Source organism: Apteryx rowi, unplaced genomic scaffold (genome assembly GCF_003343035.1).
Source record: "Apteryx rowi isolate R43461 unplaced genomic scaffold, aptRow1 scaffold_689, whole genome shotgun sequence".
NCBI classification, from domain to species: domain Eukaryota; kingdom Metazoa; phylum Chordata; class Aves; order Apterygiformes; family Apterygidae; genus Apteryx; species Apteryx rowi.
Genome location: NW_020450970.1, coordinates 136245 through 150741, shown reverse-complemented (window position 1 = coordinate 150741; position 14497 = coordinate 136245).

Genomic DNA, 14497 nt, shown 5'->3' with positions numbered 1-14497 from the left:
GTGTCTGGGCTGAACTACTGAAGCAGGTCCTGAGAGTGTAACACGCACCTGATTTACTCCTGTTATGTCAGCACAAACTATAATCACTGGCTCTGAGATTTAAATCAATGCAGTGTGATTTTCCAAAGCTCTCGTATTGGGCTAACATCACTAACTTTGAAGTCAAGGGTGAAATTCAAATGAGGTAGAATAATGCTAGTGCTGAACACTTCTGAAAATCCCTTCCATGACCTTTAATCTCAAGGAATACTTTAAAATTTGATTAGCAAATTCTGGGGCTTTCTCTTCTCATGTTGAAAAGGGTGCTAATTTTTTTTTTTTCCTGAAAATGAAGTCACTTTGAGATGTATCAAGTAACACACCTGAAAACAAAAAAGTAGACAAATTCACTAGTCTTTTTTTTTTTTAGTTTAGTCTAGAAGCATAAGAACTGAGGCATATAGCTATTAAAACATGAAATTGTGTCAAAGTTTAAAAGACTTTTAAAGGAAATGGAACTTACATCCTCCTTGCCTAGGTGACAGTCACTTGGACCTATAACACTCCATCCCTCTCAGGATGTGTGACTTCACACTCCAATCCCATTGACTGTCAGTGAGACTTGGGCTCCTAATCTCCTTTGAAAAATGAATCCTATCTTTCACTCTCTCAGGCCTGTGTTCAGAAGCTGAATAAAAAAATTACACTTTGTTAGGCAATATTTCTTTAGGGAATTTAAGATGCTATTCTATTTCTGAGTTGTCACCTTCTAGATATGAATATGTGGGGAGCTTCCCAGCCAAGCAAGGGTTAGAGATGCATATCCCAAGTGGAACAGAGAATTGGTTCAAAGCAAAGTGTCATTCCATGCAAGCAGCTCCATCTGTGTTCTTCAGTACTTGCACCAAAAGCACTTTATCAGCAAATCACCACAAGTCTCATTGGCCTAACTAGCTTTGAGAGGCTTAGCAGGACAGTGGATAACTAACTCTCCAACAAGTTTTCTCCCATGTTAGGCAGAAAAGTGTTTTTCCTTCAGCATCAACTTTGTATGTTTTTCATCCTTCCTGTTATTTTTTTCCCCAGCAGTTGCTTCATGAATACATGCTATGCATGTCTCAGCCTGTTATTCTTTGAGCTCCTGTAGTTTCTTCTAAAGGGTGAATGGGAAGGGAATATATCCCTTAAAAATTTGCAACGTCATCCTACATTTTTCCTCAGAATCCCTCACTGTTTCCAAAGTGAGCTTTTTCACACTGATATATGGCTGGATACAGCACAGTAAAAAAACAATCTGGCTGGCTTTTCTGAAGGGACAGCTATAGTGTCTGAAAAGCATGTCTCCCAAAACTTTAGGTTTGGACTGACTGATGACATTTATAGCACTTCTTCTTTAACTGCTGCATATGAGACAGAGTATCCTAAGCCATTTTTGTGTCAAATGGCATGATTGTGAGAACATCAGCAGCAAGATAAAGGACAGGAGCAAGTACAGTTTGGTCAGTGGACATGCAGTACCTCAAACCTGGTAGTGGGTGAGGACTCCCATCCAATCTATGCCTGATCCTGCAGTGCCAGAAGGCACCAAGAGCAGTCCAGGCTCTGGAACAGCTCAGGTAGCTGATGCCATTGAGTACACATTCAACTCTCTCTGCTGAGTGTTTATAACACCTACTCCCAGAAGTTGCACATTATGAAGAAATCAACCAGATATTGAAGTTCATCTCAAGTTCTCTCCTCACTTTTTGTTCATCTGTCTCCTTCCTCAGGAATGAGCAGTCCATACCTTCCAGCATGACTCTCCAGAGTATGCCCTGACCTTCTTTTCAGGCAGGAGGTAATGAGCTACAATATGTTTTCTAAACAGGTTCAACACCCATTATCACATGGGAAAACATGGGTAGCTTGTTGCATAAACCTGCCTGAAAATCACAGAAATACAAAAAATATCTCTCACTGTAAGTCTGAGATTTCCCAAGCTGCTAGGAGATTTTGATGCCTCTTTCCAACAAGAGTTCTGAATGTAAATCTCTTGAGCAGTTTGGAAAATGCCATCCTGAAAGCTTTATTTAAGCTTTCTAGTAGCGAAAAATAGGAGGGAATAACCAAATACCAGTCTAAGCTCACTCATACTTCAACCACATTATTTATTATAGAAGAGGTACTGAGCCACTAGTGTCTTCACTCTACCAAACGAGTCATCTGTCACGAGGGAAAATTTTTGTGTGCCCTAATACACTAGAAACTAGGCCTGGCTCTGGCAGGGGCCAAGAACTTCCTGATCTCTGTCTTCTCCTCATGGTCCATGTGGAAAACGCACTCTGACACCTGTCACCTTACCTCTGTCTCAACTGATTCAGCTGCCTGATGCCACCTTCTGCTTTTGCACAAAGTGGCTGCAAATGTATTGCCTATGTTTTGTTCCCCATGCACTGGCGGTGATTTAACTCAACACCACTTCTACTTCAGATGAAAATATTAAATTAATTTCTGCGACAGAATGCAACAGGGCTTTGTAGTTCAATGAAAAGACAGTGACCCACCAGGGAGCGAATATTACAATGAAGCATTCACCTCTCTTTGGCTCTGCGCAAAAGTTCCCAGCAGTCCTGAGAAACATTTCCATGGGACAGTCAAATTTCTGCCGAACAGAATAAAAAGATGAAGAAGCCCATTTCATGGTATTCAGCAGGCTCCTGCACACAGAAGCCCTGCTTACCATTTCTGCTGAACAGCGCCCTAGGGCAGAGAATATGTTGAACTCCCATAGTGGAGTACTAGTAATGGCTTTTTAAAACTATATCAATTTGTATCATTTGCAAAGCACAAATATTTATCATTTGCAAAGCACAAATATTTAATCTGGTTTTAATTACACAAACCTCCTAGATATTGTATTTCTTTTTCTCCTTCCTCCCCACGCCCTTTTTCAATTTTGTTCTTCCTGCTGTTGTCCTGCACTTCCAGCCTTGCAAGGCTCATCCAGTCACCAGAATCCTTTTATCACTCTGCTTTGAAAAAAGAATTGTATTTCTTTTGTACATTGGGGTGAATTTGTAAATAACACTCGTTCAACAAATTTTGCTCTAAGGATCACTCTGGGAATATATTCAGATCAATATCATCCCTGTTAATATTGCCTGAAAGTAACATTGCACAGCACCACAATGAGGCTATGGGAATATCATCTTCAAAAAGGGGGCCTGAGAAAGTCAACTGAGAAGTGTTGAGCAATAGGATATTGTACATGCAGTCTACATGCACTCATTCTCAGAAGCAGGAGGTACTAGTTATCTGTCTTGCTGCACCACATAGGCCCCCCAGATATGACAGTTGTGCTAGGAGCTGTACAAGCTGAGGTTAAAAAAAGAAAAGATAAAATATTTATGACAAAAAGACCTTGTGTGCAATGCAATTATTGGTCATTGTGTCTTACTTAACACACAATCACAGGGAACAGCTCCAAAGAATATTAACATGAACATTCTGCCTTCTCAGGATTTTTTTCTCTTCTTTAAATGAACATATTGAGGTTCTTTAAATAGTCCTCTCTGCACTAAGCATGAGTGCAACAAAAGATGTGCAAAGGCTGCAAAACACAACAGAGCACCAAAAAAACCACCCAGATTCCACCCTTGAGTGCATGAGTGTCTTTCTCCTGATCACCTCTTCTCTTAGGGTATTAAAATTACCTCACTCACAGGCTCTCCTCCAAAGCTTGATAAAACAAATGGCTCTTGAGCACTTCCTAAAAGTCACCAGGGCCTGTCAAAATAAAGCAGGGGGTATATACACCAGATATATACACCTTGATAATTATCCTTTCCCAGCTGAACATGGAAAAACTTTGTTGCTGTAGGTCTCAGGTACAATGGTGTCTCCCATGGGAAGATATCATCCCCCAGTCAAGGCTGCGCTACACAGATAAGAACAAACAGATTGAATTACACACAGCCCGGAAGTTGATGCAAATCTCTGAGCTGCAAATTGTCCAACTTGGGCAAAAAGGGCCTCCTGTGTCCTGATAATTCCTGCGTCAAAGAGGCTGCTATAACATTTTCCACGGTAAATTCCCATTCTAGATGCTTTCCCTCAGTCTTTTTCTGGGCTAAATGTCAGCCTCTCTGTCCTCATCCCAGTTAAATACTAGGTGACTTGTATAAGAATGCCAAGCAATTCATGCTTCTACATTCTGTATTGCCTACTTTATTCTGTTTGTGTCTCTGCAGAAACCTTTTTTTTTTCCAATTTTGCCCGTTCTTGCAAGACTAGCATTTGGTTTTGGTTTTTAAATGTCCCTCTTCTGGGTTTACATCCAATTCCAGGCCTTTTATTTACTGGGAAAAAGCTGAAAATGCGACTTAGGCATGCCATAAAACCAGAATCAGAAAGCAAGCAGAAGAAAGCCCACATTTACTTTGAAAACATCTCATGATTTTTTTATTCAGTCTCATGATTAGGTAGGAATGGGCTGGCTCATGACGTTTGAGTGCTCTGGCTCAGCAATACTGCTTTTGCTGTGAGAAAGTCTGTGCACAGCCTCTATTCCCTGTGCTTCTTCATCTCACTCTAAGCTGGGTTGTATTGCTGGAGAAATACATGAATTACAAAAGTTAAAAGAGAGTAATGAAGAATAATTAGGACTAAAAGCACATGACTTTGAGAGACATTTCCTGTAATAGCTGCCTTCTGCTCCTAGAGGTTTCCCTTCAAATTCCCAGTCATAAAACTACATTATAAAGAGGCATCATGAAAATAAATGTGATCTTACTGCATGGGCTGGCACTGTGACTTTCTGTCAAAGGAGCTCATCCTGCTCCCATGGCAGTCAAAGAAAGCTGTGTGGCTGAGAGCAACAGAATTAGGATTGGGGCTAGTAGGACCCTGCCAGCTCTCAGGAGAGTCAACATGAGCCATTTCCCTTGACTCCAGTGGCAGCTGAGTTGAGCCCAAGATGGAGCCAGCTGCGCGAGAGCAATGAACAAACACAGAGGTTTGTTTCACAGCATTATACCTGCTAACTGGAAAAGACAAAGTGGATTCTGTAGTCAGGAAACAAAATATTAAATGTAAATAATGACAGCCCTGTAAACGCATTCCTCTCTTCCCCTTACTGATGAATCCCTTTAGGACTTCTTTGTAGCAATCAAGTTAAACAAGCAAACAAGTGTTGCTTAGATCCAAGTTTTCCTTCACTTGATTCTACAAGAATGGGAGTAAGCCTGTTGGCCTCTACTCCTGGTTTCCATCTTCTCAGCTTGTATTGATTTGTTACAATTTCAGTCATACAATACTTTGTGGTAATCTTTTTTTTGAATTATCTTTATGTTCGGCTCTGAAACACACGACTTACCTTGCTGAATGCATTCCACACTCATCCACTCTGAAGTGATAGGAAAATACAAAATGTATTTGCCACTAACTATATTTTTGTATCTACCTAAAACATCCATAGGTAGTGGTTCAAATGTTATACATAAAATGCTAAGAGGAATACTGCAATAATCATAAACTTCTGTTTATGATTAGCAACCAAAGATCTAGCTTCAGGTCTGGGCATCTGTTTTACAGTATAAAATACCCTCAGTATTCAAACATGAATCTGCAACTCACATGAATAAATCTTGACACATGAGATTAGAACCGCTGAAATCAATGAATTCCTTTATTCAACCTTAACATGCATTGACTTCAATGAGGTTTGCCTAAGGACATGCAGGGTTTGTTCGAGCAGTCCAACTTGTTTGAGTGAGAACTGCAAGACTAGGTTTGCAATTTGCCTTTCATGCAAACAGTAGGTCTGATCCTTCTTAAACCTAGGAGATCTTCATTTTCATCAAAGCCAGATCTGGGCCCAGAAAACCAGCAGTGCAGTAAGACTGGCTTTTTAGCAATATAATGACAAGAATTAATAATAAAATAATAGCAGAACAAGAGAGAAATTCAGAGGGAAAGGGTAAGAAGAGTAACATTTTCATTAGTCGCATGTTGAAAGGGAATATTCTGTATTTGGGCCTAGTCTTGCACACCTTGGAAACATCATATTCCCACTGAGCTCAGTGGCAAAGGTGTAAGACAGGAGGCTGCAAAAAAACCTGCATAAGTTCATGTAACTCTTGCAATAAAGAAGGTTGTAGTGGAGAAACTGATTAAATCCCATACTCAATTTTGTGAAATCAGAGAATTACATAAATGAATCCACTCTCATCAACAAATGATTTAGAAAAATTTACCCTCCTTCCTTCATACTTTATACATAATGTGAAGGCATCTGGAAGTCTGAGCATCTTCTAACAACGTGGAAAAAATGCTCCTGGCCTGACTCTAATCCATGGTTCCTGTCCCAGAGGTGAAGAAACCCTGGAGCTTGTCCTATAGAGAGGGTATACCTAATGGTAGCCTCAAGGTGGGCTGGGGAATGCTGTCTAGAGGTTCTCCATTCAAGCAAGCATCCTGGCAGAGCTTTGTCACTACGAGATGACTAGCCTGTTACTCACACCACAGCTCAGCCACAGGAATCTGAGCAAACCCACCATTACCACCACACACTCACACAAAACACACAAGGGCTGGGGATTCAAACAGAAAATAATAGGCTCAGTTATTTCTCCACTGGAGCAAGTGAAAAAGTGACAGCAGGGGAATGGACCAAACCTGCCACCATCCTTCCATCACTCAGTGGATGGAGTCAGGAGGTCTTTAGGAAAGGAAAGAGGTAATACTGTTCTGTTGGGGAGAATTAGCAGTGAATGAATTTTTCTTGAAGAACCAGGGGAGAAAACGTATCTCCCAGGGGCACTTCAGAGACATAGTGCCTCCTTATCACTTTTTTCTTACATCTGTGCTTGAAGTCACAGACCTGGCTTAAATTATTCATTTGTTATAATACAAATATGCATAATAAAAATATAACAACCACTTAAGTCCTACCCAGTTGATATAAAAATGCCACCTTGATATTGATTTTAATTTCAGTGAAAATAATGCTGGTTGTTAATATGTTTTAACAGTCCTTAGTAATGCTGAAGCCCAGACTTCACAGACAAAAGTGAAGGCATAATGGAGTGAAACAGATTGGACTGCTACCTTTGTGCATGCTGCTACAATAGAAGAGTGAACAGAAAACACTAATGTGAAAACTATATATTTAAAACTATTCCCTCTGAAATGGTTTATGTGTTATCAGCAGCACAAGCAATTATTTTTTGAATATATATGTGTAAAGATCTTTAACATAAAATAACCATGACAAGGTATCCTAGGGTCAAGGACAAAATAGGGTGACGAAAACTACAGCTGAACAAGAATAATTTTCTCTGCCAAAGCAGCCAGGGAGGTTAATCTTTCTATCTTACCATTTAAAATAACATACAAGCTCATGTATATTGACATTATATTTGTCTTTTGTCACAGAGACAATTGACGCACAGTGCATACACAGTGTGTATATTATACATATGTCTCTACATCTCTGTATGTCTGTATCTCTGTAACTCTATGTCTATATCTACACACACACACATATATATGCATGCACCCACATGCTTACATGTAACATCTGGTACTAAATTTTGCTTTAGTCATTCAAATCTGACCGCTAAACACATGCACATGCCATAGCACACAACTATGCAAGTTGAATCAGCTCCCTAAGGAGCAGAGGCTTGGCTAGCAGATTCCTAGTTCGTTATAATCACCACTTTCTATCTCTTGTTATAGAGAACCTGTCACCAGGATTCTTTAGAAACCTGAGGCCAATGTCTCTTCATTTAAACTAGCATCACTTTGGTGAAGTCAAAGGTATAACTGAGAGGGCAGTGTCTATAGGAGGACCACTTCAAACTAGCAATTTCTAATTTTTTTTTTGTAAAGCCTTAATAAGGTTTATGCTTCCACCCAGATCTCTTTTAGTACTAATCACTCTCAACCCAACAGAATCAAAATTAATTAAGCAACCCTCTTTTTCCCCAGTGTAAAAACACAGGGACTAAAAATAAACCTGCTACAAAATACGCATTTTGTTTATACATATTTACACAGACCTCAGATCCCAATATATGCAGTACCAGAAGGATAAAGCCATCTGATGCAGAAGATCAGTAAAGCAATCTGTAGGCTCTACAGGGGCCAGAAAAGCAGCATTTGTATGTTGACAAACGACATTATGCAAGACGTGTAGGTGCTTTAGTTTGGGATACAGTTGCATAAGTTATGTGTGCATAAGTCTGGAGTGACTGGCAAAGATCTTGTTCATCCCTTCCCACAAAAGAACAAAGTATTTTCTCTCCTCTGTGAATTTATTAAGATTTCAAAGCGCAGGAAAACCTTCTTCCCACTCCAGGATTTAACCACTTCGGCTTTTCTTTTTCCTCCTTTGTTTGTTTTTTTTTTTTTAATGTTTCTCTTGAGTTTGATTTTGGAAGCAGTAAGTTCCTCCTTATTTTCAGGGAGCTGCCTTTTGCAGCTCTTGCATGCTCAATGCATATGATGTGTCAGCAAAGTGAATATATATATATATATTTTTTTTTTCTTCCACTGAGGAAGAGTGTGATGGGGGAGGAAGAAGGGTGAAAAGTCCTTCTCTCCCCCCCCCCCCCACGTAGAGCCTGCTGGGAAACGTAGTCCGGCCGCAGCTGCCTGGGAACAAAAGGCAGCGGCGGCCGCACTGCGCCGCGCACCCGCGGGCCGCGCCGGGGCCGCCGAGGAGCCCACGCCGGGGCCCGGCGCTTGTTTCCGGGCTTTAGCCACCGTCCTGCCGCTCCGCCGCGGTATTTTAAGGCTCAGGCAACGTGAATCGCTGCTCCTATTGCTCCTCGTTTGCGCGTGGCTGTACAGGGCTGCCAAACTTTCCCACTGCTTTCTGTGTGTAAGAGGCGTTTAATTTTAACAGGCACAGGAAACGTTCCCCCTTGGATTTGATTTGGTTTTTATGCCTGCAATTTCACGTCTCGACAGGAGAACGAAACACTCGCCTCAGCTTTTAACACATTCATTTAAATATTTCTAAATGAATAAGCCGGGGGGATGCAGTTCTTCCCCGCTTGCTGTTGGTATTTTTGACCTACACTCAATTTCACGATTACCCCTCCCCCCCACACACACTCCTCATCCCTTTATTTCTGTATCTATTTGCTATCTAAACAACAACAACAAAAGAAAGTGAAGTAATTTCTTCCTTTCAGCCTCCCGGACAAGCAACTGTGGGGGTAGAAAATGCAAATTGTTGGAAGCCCTCTGGGATTTTTATTTCTTTTTTTTTCCAAGGAAATCAGGTGCTCAGCCTCGTGCTTTGAAAGGACAGGGGCATTCGCTCCTGATAACGCAAACGCTTTTGCTAATGTGCAAGACAGGAGTTTTCCTGGTGATCCTTTCATAGAGATTGTACCGCATGCGAGGCAATAGCCCGGATCTCTCTCTCACTCTCTGTCTCTCTTTTGCCTTGGTAATTACTTTAAGTTTCAGCTCCCCCCCGCCCCTTAACCTTGGCTCCATAGTTTCTGCTGATGACTCTCTGCTCCTTTTCTCCAGTACATCAGCTGCTACTTTTCATTTCATGGCTCACTGGTGAAACTCTTGAACTCTTTTCTCTTTACATGTCCAACCTGTTTTCTCCCCTGGATGATTTTGACTTTTCTCAAGGTCTCGTCTTTTATCACATTAAAGCCATGTTTGCTCACTACTGCACACTCTGCACGTGTGTTTTAGCAGGGCTGAGGAAGGAGGGCTGGCGTGTCCAAGCAGCCGGGGACGGGAGATCGCTGGGCAGCCAGGAAAGCAGGCCGGGGGACCTTTGTCCAGCCCTTCTTGCCTTGTTCCGGGAGGTGGAGGAGGAGGGGGCACATGGCCTCAGCCCTCCAGGACGGGCGCTTTGTTCTAAAAACAGGGCTGGCAAAGTGGCCAAGTTAATCCCTACGTTCACACACTGACACTGCGGATCAAGGCTAGCTCAGGACTGCCGTAACTCAAAGAAAGCACAGAAAAGAAAACTCCACCCCTCCAGGTCCACGGGAATGATTTTACACCCCCCTCCATCCTTCAGCCTCCCGGGGAGGGGTGTGCATTGGCTGGCTAAACATTGCACCGCTCTCGGTTCTCCAGCGTTTGTATGGCTGGCGATACTGGCTCTGGCCATAAAGGTGATCACTGCCATGGCGTTGGTTTTTTTGTCTTTTAATAACCAAAGCAGGAAACGGCGGAGAGTACATGAAAGGACGGATCAGCAAGCGCTTGTCACTGTGGCGGGTGGGGGAAGGGAGACACATCGGCTTGATTTAGTGACTGACTTGGGAAAACATGCTTTGACTGGGGAAAGGGTCTGTTTGGGGGGAAGGGAGAGGGAGGAAGGGTTAACGAAGGAGCAGCTGGTGAGATGAACAGGCAGCCCTAGAAAATCAACCCTGCCATGCGTTCCCTGAACTGGGGCTGCACCCAAGCCCAGGTAGCGGCTCCCCTAAGCAGCTCTACCTCTAGGTCACCACACTGGTGTGGGGAAAGCCGGGAGCCACTGCCATTACACAGGGCCTGGATCTCCAGCTCAGAAGAAACCATTAGGACGCCCCCATGCTTTGTCCATCAGCCCGAGTCCCCCTGCCCTCAGCCTTGCTCAGAGCTTCTCAAAGGACAACCAGGGCAGGTGTGTGGTTCCCACCTCTGTTTCTCATCTCAGGACTGCCCTGTTTTTCACATGTCCTGCAAGCCCTTGAGTCAAAAATGAGATTAGGATTACTTGACTTCTCCCTCCCACACACTCTGAAAAACACTGCTGCCATTTTTAACTTAGAAACACATATTTCTTCTGTTGTTAACTGCTGTCCTTAGTCTCTCTCCTGGTTTCCAATTCACTGCAGTGACTCAGTGTCACTTAGAGAAGCCAGCACAAGCCATAGCATACAGGGACATGGCACTGCCCTTGCTGCCCTCAGCCATGAACTCAGGAGAAAGTTGCAAGAAGCCCTTGAGCATAAAACTCAAAAATCATCTCCCTGTGGGAAAGTGCTTTCCAGGGAGAATTTAGGGCTTATCTATGCCCCTGAGGTACGTAGACCTGAGCCAGGGCTGCCTGCAGTAACCCCCCCACAGGGAGTCTGGATGAGGAGACGCCCAAGCGATCTGGGCTAGTGGAGGCTTAGGCCAAGGAGCAGGTGAGCTTGGGAGCTGTGCTTCCCCACATGGCTGGTAAATCCACAGTGTTGTGTCTCTCCAAGCAGTGAAGGGACATGTAGAGATTAGGAACACAGCCTCTTCCTCTGCAAAAGATGTGAGGCAGCTGAGGATAGTTGGGGGGAAGGGATGCTGACACAGGGCAAATGGCGTATTGCAGTGGGGGGATAGAGCAGAAACCTTGCATTGCTGCAATGGGACTGTGTGGCAGAGTGGTTCACAAATCCATACAGAAATGGACTTTAACAGTTCCACCATACACAATTTGTTGAAAGAGAGAATGCAGATGGTTACCCCAAGGAGCGACTTTCAAACTGAAATCCAAAGGGTTCTTGATGCTGCCTGAGACATCCTGGACTCTGACCGGGACGGGATTTAAGAAGGGTCCCTGTCCTCCATTCACATGCTCCTGTTCTCCACCACCGCCCTCCTGCAGCACTGGCACTTACGGTTATTTGGCTAGCCAGTTCAGAGAGCTGATCCACCCCAAATTTGCTTTCAGCAAAATAAATAAAGTGCTTTTCAGCCAGATCAGCTTCCAGAGCTGTATTAGCATGCAGTCGCATGAGCAACATTGCCAGTGAAAGGGAGGGGGAGAAATGTGCAGCTGGGGTCAGGGGGAATACAGGACTGTGGCAGCCCAACTTAGGATACAGGCAAAGCTCAGCAATAACTGCAGCACAGCTACATCTCTGTTGTGATACAGTAGATGTTGCTAGCCAAATCAGCCTGAACAGTATCTGCCATGTTACTTTACCACATTTTATAAATAGTGCCAGCGTTTTACAGCAGCTGCTTTCCAAAGCAGATTGAAATTTGTTTTTCACACTCTCGTCCCTTAAAAGTGCCTAGCATTAGCACTAGCCGTGGAAAGGTGGTCATCTGGGGAGTCACTGACTACAGGAAAAAACTACCTGTTATATTGAAAAAGACTGTTCCCTTGCTAGCTTTGAAGAAATTTTAATCTCTTCCTTGTTTGTTCCATTTATCTAGAAGTGTAAAGCAGCACACTTCCGTATATCAAGGTGCTGCTAAATGTAATGTGTATTAGCAACCTACAGTACTTCATTATACCTTATTCTAATTCTGTGCCACCCTTAAGATGCAGCTGTACTTTGGTGACAAAAATAAGAATTTCTGAACACAGTGTTCAGTACACACGGCTACGGCATTCCAAATGGTGACAGCAAGAGCAACCCTTTAGCAGAAATAAATGATGAGAAAAACAGACTTCTCATGATTGTAACTTAGAGTTACGAGAAAACTAACAAGCTTGAATCCACTCATCAGCTGGGTCCAATAAAGAGTCTCTGACATTTTCAAAAGGGGCAGAAAACTATCTTTTAGCTTGGAGACCAGCCCTCTGCATGCTGTGGAAATAAGTGTGTATATGATAGATCTAATAATAGGTAGCTGTCATGGTGATGGGTGCCCGGAATAACTAGTATACCCCCCTCTGCCTCTCTCTTGCTCTCTCCTTTCCTCTCAATCTCCCACTGATTCAGCCTGTGTGTCCCCCAACCTCTCCTCATTGAACTTGGTGGGATTCAGCGGAGACCCAGGAGTACCTCCTTTGGAGCTGTTTGCAAGACTGGATCCTAAAGGGTGCCTTACTGGCAAGCAGCCGAGAGTACCAAGATAAACTGGGCACAGGCTCTCTGTACAGAGATAAATCACACTGGCGTAGCCACAAAAGAAAGCCACAGTGCTGCTCTGCTGACTGCACACCAAGTGGGTACAAAATTGGCAGATACTGGGTCAGGCCCACCAGCCCAGCCTGTCACTGGTGTTAGCATAAGAGGAGGAGAACGTGGGAAAATGTTTTGTGGAAATAGGGGTGGGGAACCAAAAGAGAAAAGTGCAAGATTTTCTCTGGCAATCCTGAGGAAATGTCTTCCCTGTGCAAAGACAAACTTCAGTGTAATCTTTGCATTTTCCTACAAAAATCACCCCAGCTCCTACTTCTCTCTCTCTCTTTCTTTTTTAAGGACATCAGTATTTTTCAGTCATAAAAGAGTCTTTGTAATGTACTCATTTTGTGAGGCCTTTTGTTACCTCCACATAATTCTCCCAGACAATTATTATCACAGCCATTTTCACACAATCCAGTTAAAGTAGTTCTTCTGCGCCTCCGTTTCTTTCCCCCCCTGCAAAGTGAAATGCTTGAATGAAGAGTTACATTCCTCAAGATAATGAACTCTCCAAAAGGAAGGCAATGGAAATTACATATTAATTAACAATGCTAAAATGTGGGATGGTATTTATATCACATTCAGAGACTCGGAACAGAGAAATGGTTGAGTTTGTTTTCTCTGGCACAAGGGCTCCTTACCAAAAAAACCCAAACCATAAACACACATGCCTTTTCTACTATTCCACCTTCTCTGCAGGGATGAGTAAGTGCACACATGGCACAAAAGGTTTTTGTGTCAGTTGATGACTTCTTAGAGGATGCTGCATCACTGACCACATGCAAGTGAGAAAAGCTCAAACCTTCTCCTAAAACTGTTGTAATATCCTACCAAGGACATTTTACTTTGTTTTCTGCATCACTGGAATAGAGAGTAAAATTACAAAAGCTTCATCGCAGCTAGGTTTGAGGCAACACTATCCCTTGGGGTTAGCCTAGAAGCTTGTATGGGCAGAAGGCATCAGTTTGCGTTGTGTTTGTAAACCACCAAGTGCAAAGGAGGCCTGCTCCACACAGGTACAGTACAGAAGCACAGTACATCAGGTACAAGCACAATTATATTAATTATACATACTTGCCATATTCACTCCACTTTTTCCAGGTGTCCCAGAAAGTCGACTTCATTGCTACTGGCAAAACAGCTTCCTCTTCTTCTTTCTCCTGCAAGGAGAATGTGAAGGACATTTCAGGCTCTATTACAAAAGAGACTGCAGTCAATACCACCATGACTTTCCAGAGGCTTAGATCAGATCAGTGCTTGAAACCCTTGGCCACACCACAGAGCATTTTTTGATACTTCTCTGCCAACACAATCATATCGCTTGCGCTCCTTCGAGTAGCTGCAGCACCGTGCAAGAGAAGGAGTAGCTGTGGTCACACCAGTAGTTTTGTCAGGACTGTGGTGTCAGTACCCCTTGAATAACAGAGTAGTGTAACGTAAATGTGACCAAATTCAAATTCATTTAGCAAATTAAAAACTTTCAGATGAGGTCTTCAGAACTAAAGTTGTCATGTTCTAGGCCATTTTAGGGTTTCTGTTTCAGCTGCCATGAATGCTCATTAGCTATCTAAGTCTACGGGCTTTTTGAATATTAAGGACTTTGCTACACTGAGTTTGGGACACGCCTTCAAATATTTCTCTTTTCATTCAAGTTTGGCTTTTTTTCC